Here is a 7500-nt window from a genome sequence, read left to right as displayed (position 1 = left end):
ACCTCCCTCGCAGACACTCGTCGGAAAGCGCTCTCTCTCTCCTCGGAGCCGTCGTGTCGTGGAAGCTTTTGTTGTCGACGTTGTCTTCTCTACTCGGAGTGTCGGAGAGCTTGGGTTTTTATATTTGTAATTCATGTTTTTTTTATTTTTAATTCCCGGACAAGAAGTTTTGACGTTCAAGATGGTCGAGACTGCTTTGTTTACCGTTGTCAAGCCGGGCGACCTGCAATGTGATTCTTCCACGTGAGAGAGGGAAGAGAATACAGAAAGATATACGTTGAAAGAAAGAGAGTTAATTAAAAAGAAGAAAATAAAATGGGTATTGTAAGTTATCGTGAGTTCATCTAAACAGAAAAAAAACGACAGAAAAAATAGAGAGATAATAAAAAAGAGAAAGAAAAAAGAGTTTAAGAGAGAGAGAGAAAAGAAAAGAAAAAATACACACACACCACGCACGTATCAAAATCCAGAACCAAATAAAAAAATATATATACATATATAAAACAAATAAAAAAGAACAAACAAAACAAACATGAAGCAAACAGAAGACCAACGAGTGACATAGCAGAGAGCAACAGAGCAGCCGTAGAGAGAGAGAGAAAGAGAAGAAGAGAGAGAGAGAGAGAAAGAGGCAGATGGGAGAAACCAAGGACTCTAAACCGAGGAACTAACTCGAACAGCAGGTAAGTGAGAGGGGCGGGAGGGACACACAAGCACCTGTTACACCCTGGAGTGCGGGCGGCTGGGACGAGGCCATGGGCGGGCGGGCGGGTGGGCGGTGGGGGTGGGTGGGGGATAAGGGGGAAGGAGAGAGGAAAAAGCAAGAAGGGAGAAAGAGAGGGAAGGAAGGAGACGAGGAGGAGAGGGAAAGAGGAAGAAAAGAAATGAGAAGGGAGAGGAAGGGAGGCATAGGGGAGAGGTGGGTGGGGTGGGGGGAGGGGGCAGAGAAGGGGGAGGGAGAGATAGAAGCAGGAAAAGGAGGAAGGAGAGAATAAAAGAGAACGAGGGAAAAATAGAGGGTGAAAGAGAGAAAGACAGAGATAAAGAGAAAGACAGAGAGACAGAGAGAGACAGTCACACAGACAAACGAACTCACAGACAGACAGATAGACAGGCAGAGAGAAAGAAGAATAGAGAAATAAAGAAAGAGGAAAAAAGAAAAAAACAAACGAAAAAAAGTAAGTAGAACAGTAGAGAAATGAAGAGAAAACAAGAGAAGAGAAGGAAAGATAATGAAATGACTCAAGGAAATAGAAAAGGGTAAAAGCAGAGTTGAATTACGATCTAGTTGAACTAATAGACACTGTTCTGGAATCAATACAGAGCGAGAAGGACCTTTCCTACGAGAGCAATTGCAGTGCAGTTTGCAGAATGAGACTCGGGTTCAGTAAGAGAAAAGGGCAAAAAAAAATGTAAGTTATAAGATATCATGACCTAAGACACGTATCGAAATTATATGTAAATACACACAAACACACATACACACAGGCACACTGACACACACACTTACACACACACACACACACACACACACACACACACACACACACACACACACACACACACACACACACACACACACACACACACACACACACACACACACACACACACACACACACACACACACACACACACACACACACACACACACACACACACACACACACACACACACACACACACACACACACACACACACACACACACACACACACACACACACACACACATATATATAGTATTCATAAACATGATAATGATACTCATTAAGATCATCATTATAAAACAATGGTGATAACAAAAATTATAAGGGTAATGGTAAAAATAATGATAGTAATGATAGTTGTGTTAACAATAATGATGCTAATGATGACAATAACAATAATGTAATACTAGTAATACTAACACTGATACTAAAAAATATCATATCATAGTAACAATAACAATGATAATAATGAAAATAGTAATGATAAAGATAATAAAAGTAATAATAATAGCAATGATAATATTAATGATAATTGTAGTAGTGATGGTAAAAATAAATGTTAATAAGGATGATGATAATGATAGTAATAATGACTGATAACAATGATCATGATAATGATCATGATAGTAACAAGAATGATAATTTTGATATTTTTGATGATACTGTAATTTTGATAATTTTAAGACGCAAAAGCTGAAGACAAACAAAAATAGAAATGATAATAAAGATAATGAAAATGATAATGATGATGATAACAAAGCTAATACTTTTAATGATAATAAATATAATGATAATAATAATAGTAAAAATAACAATTATAATTACAATAATAATGCTAACAATAATAACTATGATAATATTAATAATGATAATAATAATGATAATGATAATGATAAGAATCATCATTATCAACACCACCAATAATGTATGATGTAAATAAATTTCAAAGCAAATCTATAACTATTGGAAAAAAAAATTATTCAAATTTCACAGACCACTAATAATTATGGACTCTGTTAATTATAATGAAAATAATTACCGTCAAAAGTTTTTTTCATTGATACGAAATACCTCGTGAAATTCACAACTGCAAGAATCACTGATGCTGAACATTACATTATAGCTTGATAATATATGAATATTTATTATTTTATATATAGATTTTTAAAAGGTCATTTGGGTCTCTCGACAATCGCAAAAGCTTTGAATTTATAACCGATAATGAAACGCAGTGAAAACGCAAATTGTTTGTTGTTGAAAGTTTTGTCTGTATTTAAGAGGGTGAAAAAAAAACTTTTCAAAATGAGCGAAAATAACAATGACGCTGAAACAAGGATAGTTTAGTGACTATAATAATGAAAGCTCAAATGAACTGGTAAGGATGGCAACAGCACTAACAATAAAGTAATCAGATAGCAACACATTGAGCAGTGGCAATACTAAGACAAACGTTGATATAGTTATCAAGAGTGATGCAGGTATTGATACGGACCATAAAGTTGATATCAAAACTTCATTGCTGTTATTGATGACAATGGTCTTGGTTGGTATCAGTAACATCTGTATCAGTAGTGAAGATAATAGTGACAATGATAATGAAGATGAAAAACAATAGTAGACGATATAGGAAATAGTAACACTAACTGTTATACTAACGACAATAATAACGATAATAGCTGTAATGTTGATGAAACATGACTAACATGCCCGCAGAGTTGTCATATTTCTTGGCTCCATTAGCAAAGTTATTCGGCCTCTGATTAGATTTAATTCTTTGGAAAGTCTGAGAGCCAGCCGACACAAGGCCGTCTAAACTCTCTCACAGACGGATAGCCGGTGAAATAAAGAAACAAAAACAAAACCTAAAAAGAGAAACAAAATATTGCACAAACAATGCAACACAAGCATGAAAAACGCGTTAAAGACAATAGAGAGAAAGAAGAAAGAAAGAAAACTGATTATTATCACGCGAATGAAAAACTCGTGATATACTAGAAAGGAAAGAAAAAAAAAGAAAGAAAGAAAAAAAAGAAAGAAAAAAAAAGAAGTATAATGAATAAGATGGAAAAATACCAATGAAAAAAAAAGAAGTATATACCTGTGTCACCATTCTCAAGGTCACACAAAGGCTTCTTGCGTCCCACCACAAACACCATTATGGCCGCGACCCTTATATTGCCCCCGCAGCGTCGAGGTAAAGGAAAACGACCCTTACAACAAGTGCTGTCGGGTTGGCCGCGCTGACACCAACGGTATACGGCCAGGCGACACGTTTTTCAAAAGGGAGTTTTCTCACGTTCAGTGTCGGTCGGATCCCCCTCCTTTCTTTCTTAGATAAATAAATGAATTGATTTAATGATTAGATAGAAATCAACATTGTTGATACAATCATTCTGGAAGGTCTTCTTTACTCCGTAGTTAGTGAAAGAGAGACAAAAATGATATGAAAGAGAAGGTAACGAAAGCGAGTGTCGCTGCAGAATATCTAATCGAAGTGTGTCACCTTTGGCCTTTGGAATCGAAGGACTATCTACCTGGCGCACAACAGCCGCTACTGCAGGTGGTAACCTCGTAAGAAGTATTTGACTTTGCTAATATTTTCTTCTAAGAAATGACGGAATTCTTTTTTTATTTAATTGATAAGGTAAAAAAAGAGAAGAAAAACCACCAAATACCTCTTATCAACACTATGTGCTATGTTATTAATATCCTACAAGGGAAAGTTACGCAAAGGCTAAATCTTGTCATTCACTAAACAGCTCTCATAGATGAAGAGGTGGGTAAAATATATTAGTTTTGAGTCTACGGTAACAAAACCCACATTTAACAAACACCTATCCATTAGGAGGACTTGGGATTTAGCATTGCGTTCCTAGCATTCCTTTTATATGCTACCTCTTTTCATCTTAATGCGAGCAATACTATAGTCAATATGAAATACAACTTCAGATCTAGAAACATCATCTAATTATAACCACCCGATTACGGCAACAGAACAGAAATCTGACATTAATGAACATAACGTCCACTACAAAACTTCCTCATTTCATTGAGTTCATCACACGTAAAAAGCGGGTCTTTCGGTCGTCGGATTGCAAAGTGGAGCTGAGCTTCATCATCATTAGTCGCGAGATTCGATACAAGTGGTCCTGATTGCGCCGTGATTTCAGTGACGGACGCTCTGCATAGCGAGGACCAATCATTTTTTTTTCTTTTTTTTTAGTATCACGTTGAAAAAATATCAATTTTACATTCATGTACAAAAAATACTTTCATGATGTATATAGGATATATATATCAATATTTGCCTATCTATATATGAGTATATAAATGTGTATGCATATGAGTTTCCTTGTGTATGTGTATCTATTTACACACACACACACACACACACACACACACATATATATATGTATATATATATATATTAATATATATATATATATACATATATATATATATATATATATATATATTTATCTCTCTATCAACCTATCTATCTATATCTATCTGTTAATTTCTCTCTCTACCTCTTTCTCTCTCTCTATCCATCAATATCACCTATCTATCTACCTAACTCCATATCTAAGCAGCCTCTGTATAACAGCAATATATAACCATATAGATCAATCATAATGAATCTTCATGAATATTTCCATTTCCAAATTCCCTAGATTCGCAAATCGAAGGAACTGGACTCAGTCTCCCCCATCGGCCCGTGTACAGAATAGCTTTTGAAAACAATGCCTAATGGTAGCGTGTCTGGGAGCTGTCGACTCGGTCCCCAATATAAGCTTTTCATGAAGAAGGACAATAGAAGGGAGGAAAATAAAGAACATTTTGGTTGTTATTCTGATGTGTCTAATGCTGTCCCACTTCAGTCTATTTGGGGGCGGGGGGGGGGGGGGGGGTTTAAAATTTGGACACAAGATACGAAATATTTGGATACGTCTGGTGATGGATACGAAATGGATTGGGTATTCGGACACAAAAAATGGATTAGAGTCTTCCCGGTAATATATGTTTCTCTATTTTATTTATTTATTTATTTTTTATGGTTGGCAATGGCTTGTATTTATTCCTATTATCATCGTTGTATTCTCTATCATTATCATTGTCATTGTTGATGCTATTATTATCAATAATATTACCTATCATCATTATTATCATTATCATTGTTAATGTTATTATCATCTTTGATATTACCTATCATCATTGCCATCATTTTCGTTATTACCATCATTATTATTATTGTCATCATTATTAGCATGATGATGATGATCATCATCATTATTGTTATTATCGTCATAAGTATTATCATCATTGTTATCATTATTATTTCCATCATCATTTGTCTTATTATTTTCATAACTATCATTATCGTTATTATTATTATCGTTGTTATTATTAGTAGTACTGTTGTTCTATTTTCAATATCATTACCATCTTTATTATCCTTATCATTATGATTATTATCCTTATTATCATCATTATCATCATCATTATTATCAGTATCATTATCGTTATCTATCATCATTACTATCATCTTTATGATTATCATCATTAGGATTTTATCATTATTATTATAATCGTGATAATCTAGATTATCATCTTTATTACTGTAGTTATTATTCTTATTTTTATTCTTATCATTATCATTATCATGGTTACCAATATTATCTTCGTCCATTTTTTTTCATTATTTTCATCATCGTCTTCATCGTCATTATCATCATTATCATTAATATCATAATAATTATATTGATTGTAATAATAAGGATAAGGATAATTATAGTAACGATTATCATTATCAATATTATTATCATTAGTAGTAGATATTATTGTTATTATTTTCATTATCCTCTTCATTATCATTACTATCATTATTGTTGATTTTGCTATTATCATCATTATTATGGTTATCATTATAATAAAAATAATTATTATCCTCCTCCTCATTTTTATAATTATCATTATTTTTCCGTTATTATTATCATTATTGTTCTCATAACAATTATTATTATTGTTACTGTTATCATCATTATTATCATCATGAACATCATCATCATTATCATTATTATTATCATTATTACTATCATTACAATTAAATTTATTAACATTCTCATTTTTGTCATCTTTATTATTATCATCCTCATCATTATCATAGTTATTATTATGATAATTTTTGTTATTCCTTTCATTATCGTTATCACCATCGTTATTATTATAATTATAATCATAGATATTTCAATATCATTATCATCGCCATTGTCATAGTCATTATTACTTATCATTTCAAAAGTCCTCTACACGTAATTGAACCCCACCTTTTCCTTTAACTAACAAGTTGCTTTCAAGAGCACTGATAATCGGATCATTTCTGTAATAACTATACAATAATTATCCTTCTTATGGCTGATTGCATTTGCGTGGCAGTGTTGGAGAAAAGGGAATGAGAAATATATTCATTCTCATAATTAGTCCTCATATTCTGACATTTCCAGTCGGACTGTCAGGAGGAGTAAGAAGAGTGACGTCATCATTTTGTGTGCACCTTTTGTTGTTGTTGTTGTTGGTTTTAGTATGTGTGTACATGTTCAAAAATCTTTTGGAAAAGAGGGAAAAGGAGAAATATGTATATATATCTATATCTATATCTATCAATGTATATATATATATATATATATATATATATATATATATATATATATATATATATATATGAATATACTTGAATATACTTGGGACTTGAATTTCTGATTCATTGCTGCCGGGTGCCCACGGGAATTGTATGTAAAACCTCGCTATCACTGCTCTGCTATGAGCACATAGGTAAATTCCATGACGGTTGTAAGACGTCTGGTTAGACAATTCTTTTAGTGGGTCATGTGGTCTATTGGATTCAGGGCCGGGTCTGTCAATCTGACGGGTCGGGTTCGAGTCTCGGTCAGGGAGGTAAAATTTGTATTTCTATATTTAAAGCGTTACTGCATTCTACCATCTTTCACACA

General features: G+C 33.4%; 1 protein-coding gene across 2 annotated transcripts in view; it reads left to right on the top strand.

Moving 5' to 3' along the window:
• LOC122250235 (uncharacterized) overlaps nucleotides 1-7500 on the top strand; it is a 346581-nt gene that overhangs the window by 467 nt on the left and 338614 nt on the right. For both annotated transcript variants that reach the window (XM_086542500.1, XM_086542496.1), the window contains exon 1: nucleotides 1-683. This exon is cut by the window's left edge and continues 467 nt beyond it. The gene's annotated coding sequence lies outside the window, so the exon portion shown is untranslated. The remainder of the gene's footprint in view (nucleotides 684-7500) is intronic.

The sequence above is a fragment of the Penaeus japonicus genome, unplaced genomic scaffold, assembly GCF_977035675.1.
Source record: "Penaeus japonicus unplaced genomic scaffold, GWHDUDI00000001_assembly GWHDUDI00000012, whole genome shotgun sequence".
Classification (NCBI taxonomy): domain Eukaryota; kingdom Metazoa; phylum Arthropoda; class Malacostraca; order Decapoda; family Penaeidae; genus Penaeus; species Penaeus japonicus.
The sequence above is the reverse complement of the archived record's forward strand: the minus strand, read 5'-3'. Positions and strand labels throughout refer to the sequence as shown.